The 13,202-nt window shown below is 43.7% G+C and overlaps 2 protein-coding genes across 3 annotated transcripts in view; one reads left to right on the top strand and one right to left on the bottom strand.

Annotated features, from left to right (window-relative positions):
* The window catches only part of DDX20 (DEAD-box helicase 20), a gene marked incomplete at its 5' end in the record, with an annotated part of 59,926 nt that overhangs the window by 1,000 nt on the left and 45,724 nt on the right, over positions 1-13,202 (bottom strand). The gene's annotated exons all lie outside the window — the stretch shown is intronic.
* KCND3 (potassium voltage-gated channel subfamily D member 3) overlaps positions 1-13,202 on the top strand; it is a gene marked incomplete at both ends in the record, with an annotated part of 105,213 nt that overhangs the window by 61,339 nt on the left and 30,672 nt on the right. The gene's annotated exons all lie outside the window — the stretch shown is intronic.

Here is a 13,202-nt window from a genome sequence, read left to right as displayed (position 1 = left end):
GGTGTCTCTGCATCAAGACCTAGACAGGACTATGTTTTATTAATAACCATTTGAAAACCACAATGAAGTAGGAAAATGGCTCCTCTGCCAGGATTTTAAATCTCTGGAGCTCATAACTGAGCACAGTCCAGAGGGCACCAGTTGTAACCATCACATGGACTTTACCAGAACATTTAGACTTGTACCCACAGATTTAAGGGCTGTCATTATCACCCGAAACACCCTCTAAAAATGTGCCTTTCTAGACTAGAAAAACACTTTCTATCATGCGCTATTACAGTTGCCTAACCCCTTAAAAAACAGGAAAAGGGAAAAATATGGGGTTTACAAAGCTTTCCCATATCCAGCTTTGTTCCTTTGCCTAGTCTCTCTGTTCGCTGCATGATTTGGGGGTAGTTTTATAACTTGAAAATACTTTCATCGGGTCCTCTCCTTTAGAAGACAGTCAGTAGGTCAGAGAGGTTCTCCTGCCCCTCTGCTCTGCCCTGGGGAGACCACACCTGGAATCTTGTGTCCAGTTGTGGCCCCTCAGTTCCAGCAGGACAGGGAACTGCTGCAGAGAGTCCAGCGCAGCCACCAAGATGCTGCAGGGAGTGGAGCATCTCCCGTGTGAGGAAAGGCTGAGGGAGCTGGGGCTCTGGAGCTGGACAAGAGGACACTGAGGGGGGACTCATTCCTGGGGATCAATATGGAAAGGGGCAGTGTCAGGAGGATGGAGCCAGGCTCTTCTGGGTGACAACCAGTGACAGGACAAGGGGCAATGGGTGCAAACTGGAACACAGGAGGTTCCACTTAAATTTGAGAAGAAACTTGTTGGGGGTGAGGGTGGCAGAGCCTGGCCCAGGCTGCCCAGGGGGGTTGTGGAGTCTCCTTCTGTGCAGACATTCCAACCCGCCTGGACACCTTCCTGTGTAACCTCACCTGGGTGTTCCTGCTCCATGGGGGGATTGCACTGGATGAGCTTTCCAGGGCCCTTCAACCCCTGACACTCTGGGATTCTGTGAAAAGTCTAAAACCCTTTAGGTACAATAGGCAGTGACAGACGGAGCCCAATTTACATAAAATCACACAAGCATCAAGTTCTTTTCAAGTAAGTCAAAGATTCAAAAATAGCAATATAAAACACTTTCAGCCCCAAGATGTGCGTGTACTAGAGCTGCAAAAGCTCTGGCGATGGATTATGATTCTTTCTACTTTTGCACTTCAAAATTACTTGTTGTTATCCAGTTAGGATACAACTCCTTACAGATGGGCTTTGAAGAACAATCGAGTTCTTTAAAACAAGAATTAGAGTGTAATCAATGAAAAAAGTAGGACTTGGGCACAACTTTTCACCACTCCAGAATTCAAAGATTGCCTTCACTTTTAACAAATCTGCAGCACAGCAGCTGAAAGAACGGATTTTCCAGCTCCTTTATTTAAAACACCCTTGTTCTTTGCCTTCACATATTAAGAGTTCCAGGGGGGTTAATTCCCAGTTAGATGCCCAAATAACTCCTAGATATGCAGAACACAGCCTGGATTGTGAGGATGCAACTAAGAGCGGGTACCACTACACAGCACGGTACTTATAGAGAAAATCCTTGGTCTGATAGAGATGTTGTCCCCATTACCTGCTCAATTCTTCACCTATGACCTTTTCCAATTTATTTGTCCTGGTGTTTTCCATGTTCAACAGCCAGACAACAGGCACTCCTGCCCACCCAGAACCTTCAGTCAACATATGGGCCAAGAGCAGGTTTCCCTTTAAAATGGGAAGTTCTAAAGCTTTTGTGAAGGTATGTGCTTGGCACATCGTAGCATAGCTGTCCCCTAAGAGGAAAAGGTGGAGATATCTCCATTTTATATAATTAATATGTCAAATCTGGAGTAATTCAAGTTAATTTTATAGATGCCAAAGGAAAACAAATCCCATCCATGGGTACAGCTTACAATCGGAAAGAGTATTTGACCTGGGAAATGAAGCTTTTGAAAAGCGCATCTTTGCATTCCGTGATCAAAACGCTGGAAAACTACAAGGTAAAAAACCATTGCGAGGTGAGCTCCGGGGTGTTCCAGCCAGGCGGAACAACCCAACAAATAACATCTTGGTACAAAGCGTCTTAAAGACGCGTTGCGTAGAAATACGACTTGTAAGAACACCGAGGCCAAAAATTGGAGCGCAGCTCCAGGGCTGTTCTCACGCTCATCACTTACCACAGGCTGTACCGGCCTCGCTGGGTTATTTAAAGTGTCTTCCAGGACAGTTAATAACAGATTTTTGCTGCGTGAAGGGCTCTGGAAGACACAATTGCCCTGCGGGGTCAGTGAGCAAACCTGCTTCTAGGAGCTTCTGTCACCTCCAAGGCTTGCATGATAAATACATCCAACTGCACACGTCTGGTTCGCATCTCAGCCAAACAGATGGCTTGGGAGAGCTGAGGGGATATTAAATTAAGCTAAGGTGAACCTTCTGGGAAAATTCAAGGGAACTTAATTGTATAGCATTAACTTTTACCTATTTCTGCCTTTTTATTTGGTGAATACTTATGAGCAAACTCCGTATTTAATGAGGAAGAAAGCACTGATGAAAGGATATATTTTTTAACATCTCTAATCTGAATTCCTGCTAGTGCTGCAGATTTTCCCACTAGAATGCTTATAGGTGATGAGGTTACCCTGTAATTTTTTACTGATTACACCCCAGGCTAAATTAGATGCAGGAGATATATCTATGTGTAAAAACTTCAAGATAAACACAAATTTTTTAAACCCATCAAACAGAGCCCTAATCCCTCTGCAATTTTAAAGTGCAAATGTTGGGTATCATACGCAACGTATACAGTTTTATTATGGAACAAAGAGATCCGCGTACAGACCTTTGTATTCAATGGCATCAATCGTTTGACATACTAGTTCTGTCTCTAAATTCGGCCGGGATAAAGTGTGGTGCAGAGGTGCAGTTTCCAGCAGGGTAAATCATCGCAGGACTAGGAATAGAATCCAGGTTCTCTCCCTGACCCAGCTCTGGCTAACAGATCAAGTTCTATTCTGAACAGACCCACTCCAGCAGGGAATTGCTCAGTCACCTTGAGTCATGTAGGACTTGAGAAGGAACAACCCTTTCTAGTTAACCGAGTGTCTTGGGTAAGGGCTGAAGTCTAATGACAAAGGAATCCACGGGAGATCGAGCCTTTTGTCGCCAGGCTTCTGCTTTAAATCTAAACTGTAGACTAAAAGTCACCCACTCCTGACAGGTAACCACTCGCCTATGAGAAAAGCATCACAGAATTCTGTATAGGCCATGGATAGATCACCATAACACCTTATATCAGCGTTGATAAATATAGATATGTCTTATATAAGAAGGGATGTTCCGGTCATCAATTTTTTAGGAAGGTGTTCTCATTGATTTCCAATAGGAAAATCCGATCTTAAATACTGTATAAAATGGCATTTTGATATTATGAATGCCATCTACTGAATAATATGGATGCTTAATCAAAGTGTAAATAATGATTATGAAAATACATACTGGACGCTGCATCAGTGCAAAGAGCAAAGTCCCTTATATAAAGAGCAAGAGAAAACACTGGGGATTATAAGGGAGGAAATAACAGCTCCTCACTTGTAGGCAAGGGTACCTGAGGAGAAAAGAGCTTGTTCAGGCTGTCCGAGGTCACGTCAAGAACCAAAAGTCACGTCCCCTGGAGCCTCTGCCTATGGCTTTATCATCCTGTAGATGACATCTCTGTGTGTCCTGTACCAACACATCTCCAGGCAGAAGGAAACTTAAACTGGAGAGGGAGAAGGTACGATGGGAAGCTGGTTTGGGGTTAAAGCCCATGCTAGAAACACCAAATGAAGGGCAAACACGTCAAGTTTATCAACTAACTAAATCTTAAAATAAAAGGATTTAGGACCACTGTCATGATCTCACTGCTTGCATCAAGCACAAGCTGCGCATGTCTTCATATTGTATTTACTGTTCCAAAAACAAACTGGATTACCAGGCCTTAGTGCTTAAGCAGCCTGTGACATTAGGAAGGCAAGAAACTTCGGCTGTGCCCATGTTACAGACGTGATTTACACAGGACAGAGAAAAGACAAGGACCGAGATGTTTTCCTGTTCGAAGCCCAACAATTATACCCAATCAATACAATTAATATCACAAAATCCTACCAGCTCCTACACAGAAATCCCAACAAAGCTGGAGGTTCTGAGCCGAGCAGGATTATCCCTATAAAGATGTACATGAGCTCTGTGAAGCCATTTAGAGTTTTAACATCCTTTACCTCAGACATTACGAGAGCTACCACACTCACAGAAGGGTAGAGAAGTTTTATCGCTGTTTTGAGGGGACAACGTCACTGCCTGAGGTGCAATTATTCAGTGTAATGACGGGAATCCGGCCAGTTCTAGTTGTGCTGAAAGGGCTCGCAGCACACAGTGAACAAATGTAAAACTTAAACGCTGTTTCGGTCAGATTTATACTCAGATTTACTCCTTATTAGGCTGATCATACCCACATCTCCACTCAGCCACACTTGTACAGCCCTACTTTAATTGCATAGCTTTAACTGCATTGCTTTTCAGTTTGCTTCACTGGATTTAAAGTAATACTAAAACACGCATTTCCTACGCTGCAGCTATTCTGAAGTAGCTCAGCAGTCTGGGGAGGGAAATCTTCTATTGCTCTTGTCCATCTTCCTCAGAAGAACGCAAAGGTTCGTACCCCTAAGAAATGTTCAAATGTGAGATATTTTTAGAAGATATTTTGGATCCAGCACTGGGTACAAGAGGGCTGGAATCTCACTGCTGCTGGTTTAGATTTGCAGGGGCTTAACTGCCCTGTGAATATAAAAAGGCGCAAAACATAGCTTAAAATAGGCAGAAGTCAAAGGAAATCCGTGCGTGGAATGCAGTCGGCTTAAAGGTCAGCCACAGATTTTCCTAAATCAGGATGAGTTCAAAATCTGGTTTCTTTTCCATTTATGCAAGATCTACCAAAAAACCCCCCACCAAAATACATCCATAGAACCAAGCCCATGGCGTGCAGCTTTCCCTCACCTGAGTCCCTGGGCAAGCTGCACAGAACCCCAGAATGTCAGGGGTTGGAAGGGACCTCAAAAGCTCATCCAGTGCAATCCCCCCATGGAGCAGGAACACCCGGGTGAGGTTACACAGGAAGGTGTCCAGGCGGGTTGGAATGTCTGCACAGAAGGAGACTCCACAACCCCCCTGGGCAGCCTGGGCCAGGCTCTGCCACCCTCACCACGAACAAGTTTCTTCTCAAATTTAGGTGGGACCTCCTGTGTTCCAGTTTGCACCCATTGCCCCTTGTCCTGTCACTGGTTGTCACCAGAAGAGCCTGGCTCCATCCTCCTGACACTGCCCCTTTCCATATTGATCCCCAGGAATGAGTCCCCCCTCAGTGTCCTCTTGTCCAGCTCCAGAGTCCCAGCTCCCTCAGCCTTTCCTCACACGGGAGATGCTCCACTCCCTGCAGCATCTTGGTGGCTGCGCTGGACTCTCTGCAGCAGTTCCCTGTCCTGCTGGAACTGAGGGGCCACAACTGGACACAAGATTCCAGGTGTGGTCTCCCCAGGGCAGAGCAGAGGGGCAGGAGAACCTCTCTGACCTACTGACCACCCCCTTCTAACCCACCCCAGGTCCCATTGGCTTCCTGGCCACAAGGGCCCAGTGCTGGCTCATGGTCACCCTGCTGTCCCCAGGACCCCCAGGTCCCTTTCCCCTGCGCTGCTCTCTAATAGGTCATTCCCCAGCTTATACTGGAACCTGGGGTTGTTCCTGCCCAGATACAAGACTCTACACATATACTCTGCTGAGAACCGTTTGTAATTTCTGTCACTTTGTACGGTTCTTACAGCTGTCAGACTAATCTGCAGGGAAAAGGTCCAGCAGCTTCCTCGCCAGCCACAATATAAAACGTTGACAGACCCAAATGTTGCACCGCTCCTGCAGAACATACTGCGAGACATTTGAATTCTGACATCACTCCTTCTTCTATGGGAAAAAAACAAACCAAGAATAAAAACGCACGTTGCAGATCTGGGCTCCCGGTTGTTTGGTTTAGGGTTTTTATGTTTTGTTTCAGGTTGGGTTTGTTTGCTTGTTTATTCCAAAATCACCTTGGGAAATGAGGCTGCTGTGTATCACTCCCATAGATAAATTCAAATAATGTTATCAGCGGTGGTTTGTACCCGGAGGAAGGATGGTGAATCAGTAATTGCAAGTGAATGAATTCATAGCTGAGTGTTTTTATGAAGGCATCAACTCAGACTCAGCATGTGAAGTGTCATATCTACAGGGAAAAGCTCAACTTTTCGAGGTGCATATGTAGCAACAGGAAGAAAAAGATATCACAAGTAGCAAATTCAGAAATCCTCGCTTTTCTCCAGGCATCTCCCTGTAGTATCTTAGAGATAATAAAGACTGAGTGGAAAACACGATATGGCTTAACTACCTGTGCTAATCTGGGAAGGAAAGAGGCTTCTTCACAGCAGACGTGGGAATGAAGGAACAGATGATGGTTTGACTCTCAGATTGTGCAAATAACGGAGAAAAATTTCCTAAGACAGAAAAGAAATTAGAAAATAGAATCTGCTGACAGGGAAGCTGTGAATTTAGCAACTCTGCAAGCAGTGACGGGAAGGGCTAGACAGGGGAGTTAGGACGAGACAAAAGATTTACTGGTGGAAGCTGCAAAATGGTAATTTGACTATGTAGTAGCAACGCCATGAAAACAGACCAGACAACCCAGCCTTTTGTTTTTCCTGAAATACTTATGAATGTGCATAAAGATCTGGCTGCTCGAATGCATAAAATACAAGAAAAAGGACCAGAGGTATCTACAGAGACAAGAACCATCTTTCAGCTCCATCCCAAGGTGCAAACCGCAGACGATTTATTCTCATAATCTGCTTCTATTCATGCAACACTTGAACGCACTTAGGGAAAAAAAGCAGGGTTTGATTTTGGTGATTGTCCCTCTGTGTACTAATTATTTTTATTAGCAAGTTAATTTTCATCACAAGCTGCCTGCTTTCTCATCTGGGAGAAACATATTTATAAGGCCAAAAGTTCAAAATCAACTTTCCGGGTGTTCCAAGAGAGGCAGAATATCGTGCACTTTATATAATATTGCAGCAAATACCTTAGAACCCAGTTCTGGGGATGAAAATTAAACCAGATAAGAGAATTCAGGCTGGGGGTGAAGGACACGCTGGGTCATATGTGGGGTTATCAGAACCCGCCTGTGACACACGATAGGAGGAGAGGGGACATTTCTGCACCAAACTGCCCATCTGAAACCTAAAAGAGGCGAAAAAAGAGAAAACAAGTTTTGACTAGTAACATTTAAGGTGCCACTATCAATCACCGGCAAACTCGGACAACTCCAGTTAATTTTTGCTCAGAATGATAAAATACGCCACTGGTGAAGAAAATAACAGGGAGTTTCATGCAGTGCTATTTTTCTTCCTGTTTTTCCTCTCTATTTAGATGAAAAATCTTCTTAAATTTGCAGCATTTTTAATCACATATAGACAAGGGAAAATGAACTGTGCGCAAACAAGCCTGTGTTTTCGATGGGCTTTTGTTGCTTGCAGTTAAAAGTTGATGGTTTATAAAACCATAAGTCCAAATCATTTCAAGAGAAAGCGGTATTGGTGAGGATGCTCCTTTGGTGTGTCTTTGAAGAGTCTGAAATAGAATTATTCAACCAGCTCTAGCCTCAGAACACTTCCCTGGAGGCGTAAATCTGGCAGCATGTAGGTGAATTTGATTTCTTACTCAGAAAAATTATCTGTGTGTTATTAATATTAACACATGCTTAGAGGAACAAATGGAGAAGATATTCTAAACTGCAGATAAAGCTGGATCCTGGACCCAAGGAAGGCCAAGGGAAGATGCTGCTGTTCTCAAAGGCAGCGGAATAAAATCAAGGGATCATTCAAGAGCAGGTTCAAAGCATTGGCCTTTCTTTTGAAATAAAAAACACGTAAGAAAGGAAATATTCTCTGATTTGTCTGTCATACACTTAATAGAATAAATATATTGCAGTGTGGTGGTTCAAGCTTTATTTTTTGTTTTTTAAATAAGGCCTTATTAAAAGAAGATAACAAGATAAAAGAGCAGCTAGTGTAAGAAAAAGCTCCTTGTTTTCACTGTCTTCTGTGACAATCTTTTGCTTTCCTGCACTAAGTAGGTCCACAGAGGGGCACCTGTAGTTCTTGGGGTTTTGTTCTTTATTTTCGGCTATCCAGAGTCACGAAATGAGGGGGGGAAAGTTATTTCAAGGCTTTCAAAAAAATCCAAATTTATTCATAGGAAAGAAAGCCGAAGGAGCAGAGTTATGAGCAAGGAACACTGAAGTCTTCGAGCTCATAATAAAGTCTATAGCTAACTAGCCACAGGTGCTCTTTACATCCCAGGAGCAAATGAGACAATGATTGATGTGGATACAAAAATGGCTCTGCAACCATAATACAGTCTTTCTGGAGTACAGGTTTGCACCTGCTCAAAGACAAGGCATTAATATTTATTTAAACAAGCCCATTAAAAGGGAGGAGGGGGTGGAGAAGAAGTCATTAAGTATCTAAACCAAGGTAGAACAAAGCCTGCCCACGCCAAGCGACGCTTCTGCATTGCAGAGAAAGACCCGGCTTTGCTCAGCAGAGCCAGACCCAGGGACTGGATGCGATCTCCCAACTTTTCATTGCGGCCTAAACCTGTTCCTAGTGCCTCAGTTGTCCGACATAATCTAAAATCAGAGTAGTTTTCAGTCATATATAGCGTCTGCAGCCAAATTTACAAAATTACTCAGGTGTGTAAAGATGCAAATAGCATTAGGCCTGCACCAGTGCTCAGTGATCCCTCTTATGAGCCCAATTAACTTTGGAAATCCAACCCTACATGAGCTTTAATTGTGCCCCTGAGTCAGGCGGGTCTGTGGATGCCTCCAGGCTGGATGGACACACGAGCATTGACACATGTATCTACAGGTTTACAATTCATCTTGGTTCTGCTTTGCATAGGGGTAAAGGTTCCTACACTGTTGAAAAAGAACTGTTGATCAGGAAAGGTAATTCTATGCAAATTTACAGAATTATAGCTTTTCTTAAATAGAAAATATTTCAAACTCTTATTTAAAGAGGAGCTTAGGTGCTTAAGTATAACTAAAGGAATGAAGCTTCTACGGCAATGATCAAAACAAAACAGTTTTTCTCTTCCAATAAATTAGTCAAAAAAATATTCTATAGGAAGCGTGAAGAAGAGGCTACAGGAACCCTGCAGAGGATCCAGCGTTGCAGGACGTTCCTCTCTCAAAGCTTTTGGGCTGTGGATCTATTACACACGAAGCTCGCAGTGCATCTTCTGGCCAGTACAGAGATGCCTGGGATGTGTAATACTCTGTTATAACCTTCTCCTTTTTCTTCTGCTCACTCCTCTGACTCCTTTGAAACTGCTTCCAATTCGAAGTTCGACTTTTCCAGACTCTAAAGCTTTCAAAAAGCCAGTTCTTAAAAAGCTAATTAATTCCCCATAGGCGCCTTTTTTATTTTTTTTGACTCAGTAAATATTTCTGAGATTGCTTTTTGTTCAATCAGCGTTAGCAGCTCATTAAAATGCACAGTATGTGTATCGTTTCCAATGTGACATGGCTCAGCATGGATGCTCAAGCTGCTTAAAAAGACAGAAAAGAAACAGATGAGGATAAAACGAAAGCAAAGACCCAGCATTTCCTATAAGCTGACACCACAGTTAAGACTTTAAGACAGGGCAGGGAGCCTTCAACCCTGTTATTAGGTGAAAAGTCTAATTGCTCAATGCACTGACCTGCCTTTTCCAGCCTATACATTTTCCAAAAAGACTCCTTTTCCACTGAGCTTTAAGGTGCTAAAAAAGTGGATTCTACTGTCAGGTGAATTGTATAGGGTTTTTACTCTGAGTAACATGATGATTCTTCTTGAATTAATAATGAACGAAGTAATTTAAAAGGCCTTTAGTGTGCACAGATGGAAATAAAGAATGCCATAAGCTGGGACATTTCATTTTCCATTAAAACAAACACTTTTGGAAAAGTGTGTGTAGTTGCAAAGAGCAGCGCTCAGTTGCTAAAGGCGCCAGGATCAGATGATGGTCAGGTGGGCAATAACACTCGGGACATTTTCCTCCTATTTCCTGGGTACCGTTGAAGCTCCATGGATGGAGAAAACATGAAAGTTAAAAATCCTCCTTGGAGTCAGGAGAAAACCCAAGACAAGGGACTCGCAGCTCCGCTTTGATTGGCCTTATTTCAGCTCTGCGTTGGATAAAACACACCTCTGTTCATTTCCAGACAAATTGTAATGACTGACATGCTAGTAAAATGATAACAATGCTAAATCATAAACTAATTAGTATCTGTGTGTACAGTAACTTCTTTAAGCGCGTTATAATCACAAGCTGTTAGAGAAGCCTCCAAGCAGCTCAACTGATGCTGCCGAGTCCTCGTTGTCCTGTGCAGGGAGCAGAACAGCCAAGGTTCATTGGAATAAGAGAAAGAAACAAAGATCAGAGCAAAGGAACTCAAGCTGCACCCGTCACCCCACCCCGTGGGGGCAACAACCCGCTCCACCGCAAGGGCCGCTTCTTACAATGGGTTTGAATCTCAGCGCTCGCATTAGAATTTAAATTCAATTAACTATTGACTGAGGGAGAACTTGCGGTCAGGGTTGGGGTGAAAGGCTTCAGTTAGCAAGGAAGCAGGAGTCCTTGAAAATAACATCACACTTCCACAGGGAAACCAAAAAACAGAAACTACACTATGGAGATACCCGGCAAAGGGTGGGTTTTTTGGTCAGAAAATAATCAAGTGGATTTGTTTTGTTCATATATGACCATAAATCCCCAGTTAGAGTAAACCAGCAAATTTTTCTTCAACTGATAGTGGTGAGTTGATGGAGTGAAGCATCTCCCGTGTGAGGAAAGGCTGAGGGAGCTGGGGCTCTGGAGCTGGACAAGAGGACACTGAGGGGGGACTCATTCATGTTTACAGATATCTAAAGGGTGAGTGTCAGGAGGATGGAGCCAGGCTCTTCTCAGTGACAACCAGTGACAGGACAAGGGGCAATGGGTGCAAACTGGAACACAAGAGGTTCCACTTAAATATGAGAAGAAACTTGTTTGGGGTGAGGGTGTCAGAGCCTGACCCAGGCTGCCCAGGGGGGTTGTGGAGTCTCCTTCTGTGCAGACATTCCAACCCGCCTGGACACCTTCCTGTGTAACCTCATCTGGGTGTTCCTGCTCCATGGGGGGATTGCACTGGATGAGCTTTCCACGTCCCTTCCAAACCCTGACATTCTGGGATTCTGTGAGTTGAAGGTTAAACAGTAAATTGTTGTAAACAAACGTGCATTTTTCTGTTCTACTGACATTACACCCCGTCTAGAGACTCACACAGGCCCCTGATGCTGCTGTTACAACAAGTCTATGATTTTACAGCTTAGAATAAAGAAAAGAAATATCGGCTTAAACAAAAACGTTGTTAAGTTCAGCAGGGTAACAACAATTAAAAAGAAAAAGAAAAAGTCCAAGCAAGGTCTTTTTCTGCTCCATCTATCACTACTGAAACTGAGATCTGAGGATCAAAAACTCCGATGGCAGCAGAGCCGCTTGGTGATGCATGAAGCACAAGAAAACTGAGATCGTTTTTTGCTAGATATATCAGTTTTGCCAGAACTAAAAAGAATAGGGCTCCTCTGAGCAGCTGAATGAATAAACATTAGGAATAAAAGACACTAAGGTGTGGAGGTTGAGACTGGAGGCATTTTCTGCAAAGTGAAATTCAGGTTGATTCTACAGAGAAGTAAATTCCTCTTTTTTCCTCTGAATAACTGTTAAATCAACTGCTTGAATTTTGCTTTTTTTTTTGCGAATAACTCATTAATGCTAATGGAGGTCATGGAGAAACCTGAGATATCATCAAAAGACAACAATGCCTGGTTTTCTTTAGTGAGATGTACACGACACAGGGGCTACTTCCCTTGAGCAGGAGCCCATTACCCACCATGGGATGTTCCAGATTTCCATCCCTACTTGTGTTACCTGGTACCGTGACAGTGCCAGCCAAGGATCAAGGTCCACATTAAGGGATAGCAGCAGGAGGTCTCTGACACTATCTCTAAAATTGCATTTGCTGGCAGAGCTGAAATGCCAGCGATTCTGCGTTCAGATAACAGAATTTCTAGCAGTGGTTTGAGGGGAAAGGGAGCAGAGCAATGACAGCGAATGAGCTTGGGCTTGCAAAATGCAAAGAACACACATTCATCGTAGCACCGTTTCAAAAAGGCATTTGAACAAGCACATTGTCACCTTTTCAGTGAACAGGAATTAAGTATGTGCTTAATATTAGCAACGTGCTGAACTGGGAGTGCTGTGTTAACTGGTACAGGTTCCCCGTTTGCTTTGAACAATCCCCATCGGCTACACTGAAGAAAAATTTCTAGCATTTGACGCACGTTTGGAAATGATGAAGAGCAGAGGAATCACTGACTGGAAGTCTCAGCGATGGTGCAAGTCCCAATTTGCAGAGGCAGGGAAATGACAGAACCCAAGGCAGGGGGATGAGAGCGTTGGTGCGGACGGGATTATTAGCGCGAAAGGTATTAACGGAGGATACGCAAAGAGGTTCTCCTCTCTGCGCTCCTGCGACTGACGCAGGAGATAAAGTCACCTCTATTCCCATGAAGAAAACCCTTCCCATCCTCCTGCGGCCCCAGTCCAGCGACTTTGGTGGTCGCCCCATCCCTCATCCCAACCCGCGTTTCCAAAGACGCTCCCATCATAATCCCTTCTCCAAAGGTCTCTAAGAACATTACTTCCCTTGCACCTTTTAATGAATGGTAATAGAGCAGACTTGATTAGAAGCCTTTCATCATTTTAGGACTAGGGGCTTTAGCTTTCTGACCTACTTTCCTTGCCAATGAAATTCCATTTTTAGCTTCAACTCAAGGTCTGAATGTTACCCAAATTCAGCCCATCTGTTTTAACTGCCTACAGGCTGAGAAGTCGATCCAAGCCAGCAAGAATAAATGGAACCAGTGTGTGCATATATTATGTACTCTCAACCCTCAGTGTATTAAATAACCTACTCAGTTTGTTCCTGAGTCTACATAAACATCTCTGGTTCTTTGGGCAGTGCCTGCTGTTGTTATAA

This window comes from Nesoenas mayeri (assembly GCF_963082525.1).
Source record: "Nesoenas mayeri genome assembly, chromosome: 23".
Classification (NCBI taxonomy): domain Eukaryota; kingdom Metazoa; phylum Chordata; class Aves; order Columbiformes; family Columbidae; genus Nesoenas; species Nesoenas mayeri.
Note: the sequence above shows the minus strand (reverse complement) of the source record. Positions and strands in the feature narration are given on the sequence as shown.